A 12661-nucleotide genomic window follows, 5' to 3' on the forward strand; every position below is an offset into this window, starting at 1 on the left:
TTACCAGTTTAGGATTTGATCTAGCCCTGTCTATATTCTTCCATTTCTATTATAACTTGCTTACAATTAAAAACAAGCCTTCATGGAAGACATAGTCCCAAAAAAGTATTTCTGATAGAGACTACAACAAGTTCTTTAGTTTGTACATTATGTCGCAGGCTGTCAGTTCAAAAAGGACAACTATGACATGGCCTTTACGGCAATCAAAAAGATACACTGACAACACCTGAAAGGGTTGTTCATTTCTTATCTATTATGTGTAGATCCTTGACAATCTCAGGCACATTAGCATTAATATTTATATTAATGATTTCAAAATAGTAGGAAGACATGGCTTTTTGACCGTGAAGGTCAAGGTCAAAAGTCAGTGTGTCATTAGAATGCTCATCATTTATAACCACAACAAAGGTACTTAAATAGGGTCTCTATCTCTTAATCGTCAAGATATATCAACCAAAATGTGACTTATGACAAATATGGTCGCCATTTTGCCGTTATCGTGGGGGTTAAAAAACGAAGTGATGTGTATATGCTGACTATAGCATCTGACATTTGTTCCAGGTTTGATTGAAATTGGCGCATGTATATTGGAGATACAGGTGGATATGGACAGATGAACAGAGCCCAAAGTAGTAGCCCCCATCGGGCTTTGCCTTTGGGGGCTAATAAACCAAAACTACATAACATATTATAGTAAAAGGTACCACTGCTAACTAAAAGTCATGAGATGTTACTTACTAGTCTCTTACTGTGAGTGAGACTGTACCCAACAGTTCTCAGTTTTGAAAATACAATTGGTGGTGGTGTTCTAAGCTGCTTTGGATTATCCTTCCCATGGAGCCATGGTTGGAACAAATGATGTTACTGTACAAACTTGGAAACATGAAAACTGAATGCTACATGTGTTGAATTCATCATTCGCTTCTTATAAATTTGACTGTCTTTCCAAAAGAATGTTTTTATCCTTGGATATGGCCAGAGCTCTTCAAAGATAAAAGAATTATATCGTGATGGATAAAAATAACCAATCACAAGTTGTTCCCCATTTTAGGTCAGGACAGGTCAGGTCCCCCACTCTTTTAAGTCATGTCGATCCCCTTTCCTGCTGTCAGGTCAGGCTGATCCCCTTCCCCCACTGTCAGGTTAAGTTTATCCCCTTCCCCCAACTGTCATGTTAAGTTGATCCCCTTTCTCCATTGTCAGGTTAGGTTGATCCCCCTCCCCAACTGTCAGGTTAGGTTGATCCCCTTCCTCCACTGTCAGGTTAGGTTGATCCCCTTTCCCCACTGTCAGGTTAAGTTGACCCCCTTTCCCCACTGTCAGGTTAGGTTGACCCCCTTCCCCCACTGTCAGGTTAGGTTGATCCCCTTTCCCCACTGTCAGGTTAAGTTGACCCCCTTTCCCCACTGTCAGGTTAGGTTGACCCCCTTCCCCCACTGTCAGGTTAGGTTGAACCCCTTCCCCCACTGTCAGGTTAGGTTGATCGCCTTCCCCCACTGTCAGGTCAGGTCAATCCCCTTCCCCCAATGTCAGGTTAAGTTGACCCCCTTCCCCCACTGTCAGGTTAGGTTGATCCCCTTTCCCCACTGTCAGGTTAAGTTGATCCCCTTCCCCCACTGTCGGGTTAGGTTGATCCCCTTTCTCCACTGTCGGGTTAGGTTGATCCCCTTTCTCCACTGTCAGCTTAGGTTGATCCCCTTCCCCCACTGTCGGGTTAGGTTGATCCCCTTTCTCCACTATCGGGTTAGGTTGATCGCCTTCCCCCACTGTCAGGTCAGGTCAATCCCCTTCCCCCACTGTCAGGTTAGGTTGAACCCCTTCCCCCACTGTCAGGTTAGGTTGATCGCCTTCCCCCACTGTCAGGTCAGGTCAATCCCCTTCCCCCAATGTCAGGTTAAGTTGACCCCCTTCCCCCACTGTCAGGTTAGGTTGATCCCCTTTCCCCACTGTCAGGTTAAGTTGATCCCCTTCCCCCACTGTCGGGTTAGGTTGATCCCCTTTCTCCACTGTCGGGTTAGGTTGATCCCCTTTCTCCACTGTCAGCTTAGGTTGATCCCCTTCCCCCACTGTCGGGTTAGGTTGATCCCCTTTCTCCACTATCGGGTTAGGTTGATCGCCTTCCCCCACTGTCAGGTCAGGTCAATCCCCTTCCCCCAATGTCAGGTTAAGTTGACCCCCTTCCCCCACTGTCAGGTTAGGTTGATCCCCTTTCCCCACTGTCAGGTTAAGTTGATCCCCTTCCCCCACAGTCGGGTTGGGTTGATCCCCCTCCCCCACTGTCAGGTCAGGTCAATCCCTTCCCCCAATGTCAGGTTAGGTTGATCCCCCCCACTGTCAGGTTAGGTTGATCCCCTTCCCCCACTGTCAGGTTAGGTCAATACCCTTCCCCCACTGTCAGGTTAGGTTGATCCCCTTCCCCAACTGTCAGGTTAGGTTGATCCCCTTCCCCAACTGTCAGGTTAGGTTGATCCCCTTCCCCCACTGTCGGGTTAGGTTGATCCCCTTCCCCCACTGTCAGGTTAAGTTGATCCCCTTCCCCAACTGTCAGGTTAGGTTGATCCCCTTCCCCCACTGTCGGGTTAGGTTGATCCCCTTCCCCCACTGTCAGGTTAGGTTGATCCCCTTCCCCCACTGTCAGGTTAGGTCAATACCCTTCCCCCACTGTCAGGTTAGGTTGATCCCCTTTCCCCATTGTCAGGTTAGGTTGACCCTCTTTCCCCACTGTCAGGTTAGGTTGGTCACCTTCCCTCACTGTCAGGTTAAGTCTGATCCCCTTCCCCCACTGTCAGGTTAAGTTGATCCCCTTTCCCCACTTTCAGGTTAGGTTGATCCCCTTCCCCCACTGTCAGGTTAAGTTGACCCCCTTCCCCCACTGTCAGGTTAGGTTGATCCCCTTTCTCCACTGTCGGGTTAGGTTGATCCCCCTCCCCACTGTCAGGTTAGGTTGATCCCCTTTCCCCACTGTCAGGTTAGGTTTGATCCCCTTCCCCCACTGTCAGGTTAGGTTGATCCCCTTTCCCCACTTTCAGGTTAGGTTGTTCCCCTTCCCCCACTGTCAGGTTAGGTCAATCCCCTTCCCTCACTGTCAGGTTAAGTTGATCCCCTTCCCCCACTGTCAGGTTAAGTTTGATCCCCTTCCCCTGCTGTCAGGTTAGGTTGATCCCCTTTCTCCATTGTCAGGTTAGGTCAATCCCCTTCCCCCACTGTCAGGTTAGGTTGATCCCCTTCCCCCACTGTCAGGTTAGGTCAATCCCCTTCCCCCACTGTCAGGTTAAGGTGATCCCCTTTCTCCATTGTCAGGTTAAGTTTATCCCCTTCCCCCAATGTCAGGTTAGGTTGACCCCATTTCCCCACTGTCAGGTTAAGTTGATCCCCTTTCTCCACTGTCAGGTTAGGTTGACCCCCTTCCCCCACTGTCAGGTTAAGTCAATCCCCTTCCCCCACTGTCAGGTTAGGTTGATCCCCCTCTCCCACTGTCAGGTTAGGTCAATCCCCTTCCCCCACTGTCAGGTTAAGTCAATCCCCTTCCCCCAATGTCAGGTTAAGTTGATCCCCTTTCTCCACTGTCAGGTTAGGTTGACCCCCTTCCCCCACTGTCAGGTTAAGTCAATCCCCTTCCCCCAATGTCAAGTTAGGTTGACCCCCTTTCCCCACTGTCAGGTTAGGTTGATCCCCTTCCCCCACTGTCAGGTTAGGTTGATCCCCTTTCTCAATTGTCAGGTTAAGTTGATCCCCTTCCCCCAATGTCAGGTTAGGTCAATCCCCTTCCCCCACTGTCAGGTTAGGTTGATCCCCTTCCCCCACTGTCAGGTTAAGTCAATCCCCTTCCCCCACTGTCAGGTTAGGTTGATCCCCTTCCCCCACTGTCAGGTCAGGTTGATCCCCTTTCTCCATTGTCAGGTTAGGTCAATCCCCTTCCCCCAATGTCAGGTCAGGCTGATCCCCTTCCCCCACTGTCAGGTTAGGTTGATCCCCTTTCTCCATTGTCAGGTTAGGTCAATCCCCTTCCCCCACTGTCAGGTTAAGGTGATCCCCTTTCTCCATTGTCAGGTTAAGTTTATCCCCTTCCCCCAATGTCAGGTTAGGTTGACCCCATTTCCCCACTGTCAGGTTAAGTTGATCCCCTTTCTCTACTGTCAGGTTAAGTTGACCCCCTTCCCCCACTGTCAGGTTAAGTCAATCCCCTTCCCCCAATGTCAGGTTAGGTTGACCCCCTTTCCCCACTGTCAGGTTAGGTTGATCCCCTTCCCCCACTGTCAGGTTAGGTTGATCCCCTTTCTCCATTGTCAGGTTAAGTTGATCCCCTTCCCCCAATGTCAGGTTAGGTTGATCCCCTTTCTCCACTGTCGGGTTAGGTTGATCCCCCTCTCCCACTGTCAGGTTAGGTTGATCCCCTTCCCCCACTGTCAGGTTAGGTCAATCCCCTTCCCCCACTGTCAGGTTAGGTTGATCCCCTTCCCCCACTGTCAGGTTAGGTTGATCCCCTTCCCCCACTGTCAGGCGGGTTGATCCCCTTTCTCCATTGTCAGGTTAGGTTGATCCCCTTCCCCCACTGTCAGGTTAAGTCAATCCCCTTCCCCCAATGTCAGGTTAGTTGACCCCCTTTCCCCACTGTCAGGTTAGGTTGATCCCCTTCCCCCACTGTCAGGTTAGGTTGACCCCCTTCCCCCACTGTCAGGTTAGGTCAATCCCCTTCCCCCACTGTCAGGTTAGGTTGATCCCCTTCTCCACTGTCAGGTTAGGTCAATCCCCTTCCCCCACTGTCAGGTTAGGTCAATCCCCTTCCCCCACTGTCAGGTTAGGTTGATCCCCTTTCTCCACTGTCAGGTTAGGTCAATCCCCTTCCCCCACTGTCAGGTTAGGTTGATCCCCTTTCTCCACTGTCAGGTTAGGTCAATCCCCTTCCCCCACTGTCAGGTTAGGTTGACTCCCTTCAACCACTGTCAGGTTAGGTTGATCCCCTTTCTCCACTGTCAGGTTAGGTCAATCCCCTTCCCCCACTGTCAGGTTAGGTTGATCCCCTTTCTCCACTGTCAGGTTAGGTCAATCCCCTTCCCCCACTGTCAGGTTAGGTCAATCCCCTTCCCCCACTGTCAGGTTAGGTTGATCCCCTTTCTCCACTGTCAGGTTAGGTCAATCCCCTTCCCCCAATGTCAGGTTAAGTTGATCCCCTTTCTCCACTGTCAGGTCAGGTTGATCCCCTTTCTCCACTGTCAGGTTAAGTTGATCCCCCTTCTCCACTGTCAGGTTAAGTTGATCCCCCTCCCCAAGTGTCAGGTTAGGTTGATCCCCTTCCCTCACTGTCAGGTTAAGTTTATCCCCCTCCCCAACTGTCAGGTTAGGTTGATCCCCTTCCCCCACTGTCAGGTGAAGTTTGATCACCTTCCCCCACTGTCAGGTTAGGTTGATCCCCTTCCCCCATTGTCAGGTTAAGTTGATCCCCTTTCTCCACTGTCATGTCAAGTTGATCCACATTCTCCACTATCAGGTTAAGTTGATCCCCTTCCCTCAATGTCAGGTTAAGTTGATCCCCTTTCTCCACTGTCAGGTTAAGTTGATCCCCTTTCTCCACTGTCAGGTTAAGTTGATCCCCTTTCTCCACTGTCAGGTTAAGTTAGATCCCCTTTCCCCACTGTCAGGTTAGGTTGATCCCCTTCCCCAACTGTCAGGTTAGGTTGATCCCCTTTCTCCACTGTCAGGTTAAGTTTGATCCCCTTCCCCCACTGTCAGGTTAGGTGAATCCCCTTCCCCCACTGTCAGGTTAGGTTGATCCCCTTCCCTCAATGTTAGGTTAAGTTTATCCCCCTCCCCAACTGTCAGGTTAGGTTGATCCCCTTCCCCTGCTGTCAGGTTAAGTTGACCCCCTTCCCCCACTGTCAGGTTAGGTTGATCCACTTCCCCCACTGTCAGGTTAGGTTGATCCCTTTCCCCTGCTGTCAGGTTAAGTTGATCCCCTTTCTCCACTGTCAAGTCAGGTCGCCCCCCTTTCCCTGCTCTGTGAGGAGAACCAACTCCAAGTTTGTCAGTTAGTCATCACACATAACTTAACCTGACAGTGGGGCAATTTGAGGTGTGTTGAGGCTCGCTGGGTGGCATAATCAATTGCACCCTTGATAATCTGTGAAATGCAAATGATTGAATCACCATCAACAACTGTACCTTACAGTTCTATTATAGTAATGACATAAATAGATAAACCATGTACATAGTAGTACTGTCACGTGTGTTGAACTCTGACATGTACATGTATGTAGGTAGCAACATATGTTTTATCACAATGTGTGACATTATGTATTTTTTAAACAATGAAAATATAAAGGGGCACAAGCTGAGTTCCTAGGTTTTTAAGATATCAATTTTTTCTGTATATTTGAAGATGCCAGCTAGAGCATCAACTGTAGTATCATAGAAGGCAAACAATGCCAGAACATAATTCTAATGTCATAAAGGCCAAATAATGTCAGAACATAATTCTAACGTCATAAAGGCCAAATAATGTCAGAACATAATTCTAACGTCATAAAAGCCAAATAATGTCAGAACATAATTCTAATGTCATAAAAGCCAAATAATGTCAGAACATAATTCTAATGTCATAAAAGCCAAATAATGTCAGAACATAATTGTAATGTCATAAAGGCCAAATAATGTCAGAACATAATTGTAATGTCATAAAGGCCAAATAATGTCAGAACATAATTCTAATGTCATAAAGGCCAAATAATGTCAGAACATAATTCTAACGTCATAAAGGCCAAATAATGTCAGAACATAAATGTAATGTCATAAAGGCCAAATAATGTCAGAACATAATTCTAATGTCATAAAGGCCAAATAATGTCAGAACATAATTCTAACATCATAAAAGCCAAATAATGTCAGAACATAATTGTAATGTCATAAAGGCCAAATAATGTCAGAACATAATTGTAATGTCATAAAGGCCAAATAATGTCAGAACATAATTCTAATGTCATAAAAGCCAAATAATGTCAGAATATAATTGTAATGTCATAAAGGCCAAATAATGTCAGAACATAATTGTAATGTCATAAAGGCCAAATAATGTCAGAACATAATTGTAATGTCATAAAAGCCAAATAATGTCAGAACATAATTGTAATGTCATAAAGGCCAAATAATGTCAGAACATAATTGTAATGTCATAAAGGCCAAATAATGTCAGAACATAATTCTAATGTCATAAAAGCCAAATAATGTCAGAACATAATTGTAATGTCATAAAGGCCAAAAAATGTCAGAACGTAATTGTAACGTCATAAAGGCCAAATAATGTCAGAACATAATTGTAACGTCATAAAGGCCAAATAATGTCAGAACATAATTGTAACGTCATAAAGGCCAAATAATGTCAGAACATAATTGTAACGTCATAAAGGCCAAATAATGTCAGAACATAATTGTAATGTCATAAAGGCCAAATAATGTCAGAACATAATTCTAATGTCATAAAGGCCAAATAATGTCAGAACATAATTGTAATGTCATAAAAGCCAAATAATGTCAGAACATAATTCTAATGTCATAAAGGCCAAATAATGTCAGAACATAATTGTAACGTCATAAAGGCCAAATAATGTCAGAACATAATTGTAATGTCATAAAAGCCAAATAATGTCAGAACATAATTCTAATGTCATAAAGGCCAAATAATGTCAGAACATAATTGTAATGTCATAAAGGCCAAATAATGTCAGAACATAATTCTAATGTCATAAAAGCCAAATAATGTCAGAACATAATTCTAATGTCATAAAGGCCAAATAATGTCAGAACATAATTCTAATGTCATAAAAGCCAAATAATGTCAGAACATAATTCTAATGTCATAAAGGCCAAATAATGTCAGAACATAATTCTAATGTCATAAAAGCCAAATAATGTCAGAACATAATTGTAATGTCATAAAGGCCAAATAATGTCAGCACATAATTCTAATGTCATAAAGGCCAAATAATGTCAGAACATAATTGTAATGTCATAAAGGCCAAATAATGTCAGCACATAATTCTAACTTCATAGAACTTAGAAGGTATACATCAACACATTAACATTATAATACTAGTCTGAGAATAGTTTTATCAACGTTTTCTGCAGGTATATGTTGACATAAGTGAAAAACTTATAAACTCAGCTTGTGTCATTTAATGTTTACAAGTCTTGGTAAAAGACACAGTTCCCCCCCCCCCCCATACATTATTTCTATGTCACTGAATGAAGACAAAATTTAAAACAAATTGGTGCAACAAATAAATACAACAAAGTGTCTGTGATATGCGGGAAATGGCTGGATGTTGATAATCAATATCAGTCAAGGTCAAAGATTAAAATCTTCAAAGAAAGTTTTAAATCTGATGATATAGGAGTAGTCTCTTGAATGAAGTCTCTATATATTAACGTTTTTTAGTTATGTGGTAAATCATGATTCTTCACTACAAATATGGCTGTCACTCAGTAAAGTGATATGATAACCAAAAGGTCATGTCTACATTATTCATGTTGTTTTATGTTTAGACACGATATAAAAGAAATTGGTCACACATAAATGCCACAAAGTAACCACAAAGTGTCTCCAATATGCAAAGAAATGGCTTTATTTTGATAGTCTACATGTATTTTGAAGGTTAGGTCCAAAGTCACTGTCTTCCAAGAAAGCTTGCACATGATTGAAAGGGGTTAGGCACTTGATTGGATCAAGTTATGTGTTATGTATATTAAATATTGATTTTTAACTACAAATATGGCAGCCATTCGGTTAAATTTGCATATCTCAAAAAAACAAACTGACATGCATATGTCCCATATGATATGTCACCTTTGTGCCAGGGTTGAAAGAAATCACATATTGTATGTCTGAGAAATTATGTGTTATTGGCAGCTGGAGACATTCCTGCATGGCCGGATGGAGCCCATTGTAATAGATCTTCCATTTGAGACTAAAAATGCCGACAACTTTGCAAACACTTTAATTCTGAATTAATGAAGTGGCCAAGGAAGTATATTTTATAATCATACTTTATCAGGTATCAAGGCACTAAGTCTACACTCAATGTGGTTGCCTTGTTTAAAGAAATAGTCACAATAGACACTGATGCACCATGGACTTGATAGCTGACAAATTCCTACTAAGTGATTCATTCCATGAAAACATACATCTGTATTGAAAACATCTATTTCAGATCAAAGCAATATAGCACCAAAGTCTTGATTACTCAGTTACATTGAAACAACTGAAAGACAGAGACTTGATAACAAGTTTGGTTAGAGAGTACAACATAATTCTAAATAACAAAATCTACAAATGACTCATCTAAATTATAGAGTTGGAATAATGATAATAATAATCAGTATAGCAAAAACAGATAGGAACACTCTTATAAAATACTTAGTATTCTTTAAAACTGTAGAGATTGCAACAACAAATAACAGATAACATAAACTACTTAATTTAACAGAAGCACCATGGATGGGGAAGCATGGTGCAGCAGTTGATAAATTCAACTACTTTGACCATTCATTTGAAACTAACTTCTCTATGTATTACTACTTACTCTCTGAACTACTAGACTATGTAATCCTTTAATCTTCTTGGAAAGTTTTTAGTGAAAACAAAGGTCTTCCACTGCTGTCATAAGTAGGTGCTAATCAGTTTTTTCTGCAACACCTTAAAGGAGAACACCACTGAATCTAAGAAATAGTGGCTTTGTTGTGAACTATGGATTTTCGACAGTTATTTCATGATTTCACATTAAGTGATCGGTTTCTTGGCAACAGAGCGAAAATTATGTGATGGGAAATCATGAAATGACTCGAGAGAGATCCCAAGTTTATGAAATACTTTATTTCCTGGAGTAGTTAACTATGACTCTGATTTCTGTTTCATTCTTATCTCTTCTACATCGGTAGACACATCGTTTACAGTTCCTATATTAAAAATTTGACAAAAATTCACTGATTACTAGTAGCACTACCAACTCGCTCATTTGACTAGTAGCACTACCAACTCACTCATTTGACATAACAGAGGCAAATGGTTTCTAAATTGTCAGTTTTAATTTACCATGCACTATGACACAGCAAAAAGTAAAGACTTAACTCTCTCACTTTGCAATTCTATTATTTTGCAGTAAAACAGTCAACATGAACACAAGTAGTGTAAGTATTGCATTGCGTGTGAGAGCAGTACACACTTTCCTCCGCATTGCGTGTGAGGGCAGTACACACTTTCCACCACTGACCAATACATATGATACCACTTGAAAATATTACTCTAGGTATTCAATACATTTCTGAGGCCAAGGTTGGGTCACAAATATCTAATTCCTGTTGTGTACACTGCTGCAGCTTAGATATATGTCTATCTACATACTAGAACTGACTTCAAGACTGTAAATGGTCATACAAATTACAGGGCTAACAGCATTAGCACCATGAAAATCTTACCACTTAATCCATGGCGGTCTAAAATCTTACTCTAAACCATGGCGGTCTAAAATCTTATCATAAACCATAGCGGTCTAAAATCTTATTATAAACCATGGCAGTCTAAAATCTTATTATAAACCATAATAGTCTAAATCTTACTATAAACCATGGAGATCTAAATCTTACTATAAACCATAATAGTCTGAATTTATTATAAACCATAGCAGTCTAAATCTTATTATAAACCATAACAGTCTAAATTCAATATTGAACTCAACTTTACAGCTAGATTCAATATTGAACTCAACTTTACAGCTAGATTCAATATTGAACTCAACTTTACAGCTAGATTCAATATTGAACTCAACTTATGCCCTTTATCTGTCATAATGTTGACACATTGTTTGACATGTACGGGATTAGCAGTCCTCTACCGGAGCTAATATTAAAGTTTGTGTAGCGGGTTATAACCACCTCCTTGTCTGAGTTGCCGCTGAAGTCTTATCAGTACATGAGTATGGATAGTGTAAGACAAAGGGGGACTTAGAAGGTGTGAATTGGGTTGACCTTTGTAGTTCAAGTAAAACCAGTTCGGCAAAGTCAGAAACCATATGCCTGCACATGGAAGTATAGAAGGGGAGCCTCCATGGTCTCAAGAATGAAATGCAAGAGTACGACCCGGACCAAAATAATTTGCCAAAATTACGAGGAGAACTTAATTACGGAGAAAAATAGTTGTGGCGAGTAGTATTAAAAATAAGTCATACTACTGTACCATGAATGGAGTAGTGACTGCACAGTAAGGGTTTAAGGATGAAGGGCACAACTGTTACCATTCAAAAGAAACGGTAAACATTTAAAAAACGAATTTTACACAGATCTTCAGATGAGCTACACTATAATATTAGACACGTCTCGTTGTTCAGTCATATCAGGGCTTGTGAATGTTGTATGGCTTATTTCTTCGCCATGAACACTGCATGCTGTGTGTGTCCTCACCCGAATGTGTACACTTTTATCTCAGTTATTATCATCACCTAGCGTGGCAAGGGGTGAGACAGTGTGTACTTTATCTTAATCTAGTTTAGCAAGGGTGAGATGGACTAATCCTGCCATCCTGTGAACTTGTCGGGCATAAGTACAATAGACACCGGTGGAAAGATAAACAACGCGGCTCGGCCTTGTTGTTTATCTTTCCACCGGTGTCTATTGTATACTTTACAGCTAGATTCAATATTGATGTCAACTTTACAGCTAGATTCAATATTGATGTCAACTTTACAGCTAGATTCAATATTGATGTCAACTTTACAGCTAGATTCAATATTGATGTCAACTTTACAGCTAGATTCAATATTGATGTCAACTTTACAGCTAGATTCAATATTGATGTCAACTTTACAGCTCGATTCAATATTGATGTCAACTTTACAGCTAGATTCAATATTGATGTCAACTTTACAGCTAGATTCAATATTGAACTCAACTTTACGGCTAGATTCAATATTGATGTCAACTTTACGGCTAGATTCAATATTGATGTCAAATTTACGGCTAGATTCAATATTGATGTCAACTTTACGGCTTGATTCAATATTGATGTCAACTTTACAGCTCGATTCAATATTGAACTCAACTTTACAGCTAGATTCAATATTGATGTCAACTTTACAGCTAGATTCAATATTGATGTCAAATTTACAGCTAGATTCAATATTGATGTCAACTTTACAGCTAGATTCAATATTGATGTCAACTTTACAGCTAGATTCAATATTGATGTCAATTTTACAGCTAGATTCAATACTGATGTCAACTTTACAGCTAGATTCAATATTGATGTCAACTTTACAGCTAGATTCAATATTGAACTCAACTTTACAGCTAGATTCAATATTGAACTCAACTTTACGGCTCGATTCAATATTGATGTCAACTTTACAGCTCGATTCAATATTGATGTCAACTTTACAGCTAGATTCAATATTGATGTCAACTTTACAGCTAGATTCAATACTGATGTCAACTTTACAGCTAGATTCAATATTGATGTCAACTTTACAGCTAGTTTCAATATTGAACTCAACTTTACAGCTAGATTCAATATTGATGTCAACTTTACAGCTAGATTCAATATTGATGTCAACTTTACGGCTACATTCAATATTGATGTCAACTTTACAGCTAGATTCAATATTGATGTCAACTTTACAGC

This window comes from Glandiceps talaboti, chromosome 4, assembly GCF_964340395.1.
Source record: "Glandiceps talaboti chromosome 4, keGlaTala1.1, whole genome shotgun sequence".
NCBI classification, from domain to species: domain Eukaryota; kingdom Metazoa; phylum Hemichordata; class Enteropneusta; family Spengelidae; genus Glandiceps; species Glandiceps talaboti.